The sequence below is a fragment of the Periplaneta americana genome, chromosome 12, assembly GCF_040183065.1.
Source record: "Periplaneta americana isolate PAMFEO1 chromosome 12, P.americana_PAMFEO1_priV1, whole genome shotgun sequence".
Lineage (NCBI taxonomy): Eukaryota > Metazoa > Arthropoda > Insecta > Blattodea > Blattidae > Periplaneta > Periplaneta americana.
The window spans coordinates 888,779-890,841 of NC_091128.1; positions in this window are offsets into that span (position 1 = coordinate 888,779).

Consider the following 2,063-nt stretch of genomic DNA (forward strand, 5'->3'; position numbering starts at 1 on the left):
ACAGAGATGTAAAGATGGACCTGTATACAAATTTTGGATACGAAATTCCTGTTCGAGCCGAAACCCTTTCCTTGTAAGAGTATTAAAAGCAGATATTTGTTCAATATTGTATTCTGGTGATCGGACGATTCTCATATTTGAAGGTGTTTCAGAAAGAGGTAACGTATGACCTGAGAATGACTCCTACGTATAGTCTATGGAGTCACTAACAACATTTTGACTTTCCATAGAAGTGATCTAACATTATACTCGTAAAAAGTAACAAGATGTTTAATTTCATTCACATTAATGGTCAATAATGATACGGCACCTCTGATATAGACAGAAAAAATGGCCGCTGTCCTGCAGCGAGAATTTGTCTGGGTCACACGACTAAGGAAAGGATGTTTATTTTGCACCTAATTTACTCCTTGAATATATGTTCGTTATAGATTACTCTTAACACTTGACCTATGCAGGGACAGAAAAAGCAACAAAAAAACAAAACAAAGGAAAAACAGAGCGGAATCAACACCGACCTCTTCCGAAAAGGACTTAGCGTATGGCAACCGGTCATTTTTTTTGTCTAAGACTGTACAATGGGGGACATAATAATTGAGCGCCTCGAGTTTTTTCTAAGTCAAAGAATGCCACACTACGCATGCTGCGAGCCGAAAGTTTTCGGTATTATGTTGACGAAATATTCGCTTCATACCTACGCTGGGAAGGAATTAAAACTATAGCCTCTTATGAACCACGCTGTAGATCTTGAAACAATTATTATGTCCCTCACTGTACATCTATCATCGGGCAGTACATCTCACTTGACGATATGTGTCAGAGGAAGAACAACTGTTTGTATGCATCTGAAGTCTGATTAGTGTAATATGTAACTAGTCAACGATGTGTGCAATGGAGGGGGAAAGGAACTGGCCACTCTACGCCGTTATCTTCTGCCTTAGTTGCCTCATGAGTGACGCCTTGTTGATACCATTTATGAGGTCCAAACTGTCTTCGGACAGTTGACTAGACAACAAACAATGATAGAATAATTCATCATTTGAGTACTCCTCATGTATTCACTCGTATAGTTCATATAGAAAAGAGCACGATTTCCAAACCCTGACGAGGCAAGGCAGGAATATTTTTCTCGCCTGCAGTGGGTATGGGACGTAGTCAGTCTTGTTTCGTTTTGATTCTTCTTTTAAATATCAAGGTGATGAAAGCGGTGACCTCTGTGTGTTGGTTGATCTTCATGGCGTGGATGCAGTATGCCGTGTCTTTTGAAATACTAATGGATTACAGAATATGACGACGAGAATGGAACAAGAGTGAAGACAGTGTCCCAGGATTATGTGAAAAATAGATCCAGCACGTGGTTATCGTACCGCGGCCTTTTGTGAGAACCTGTCAACTCACAGTCATATAAAACTGATCCAGTTCCTAATTGAATAGAAAGATGCAGAAAGGGCACATCCAACAATATTAAAATTCTTTGATGTGCACTTTCGCATCTTTCTATTCAATTGTTTCCATCTCTTTTTCCTCTGAAATGTATGTAGATGTCTCATAATGAGTAGCCAAAATTCGAAGTGCATTTTCATAGAGATAATAAGACGTAAATAAATCCTTGTCCTTAAGCATTAATTTATAACTATTTAATTTCAACTGTCATTTTCACATTTCCAGTACTATTTATTGTAACTCTGGTAACCATTTTATTTCCCTGTCCTCTTTACAAATAGTTTTTTTTTTTTTTTTAATTTGATGAACATGATGTGTGGGTCCGATAAGCTCTTTTGCAATAATTGAATAGGCATGTCTGTCAAATTGCTTATCAAAATGAAAATGTTGTAATATTTTACTAATTATATCATTGTGAATTTGACAAGCAATTTGACGTACATACCTATTCAATTATCGCAAGTAATTTTTAGATAGAGTTGCGTATTTAGTCCCTGCAAACTCTCAGCATTCACAGCCCTCTAAACTACCTATCCTGCAACTAGGGTCCTCGAACTGCTTGTGGTCGTAGCTTAGTTATTTGCAATGTACAATTAGGATATAATTTTATCAGAATTAGT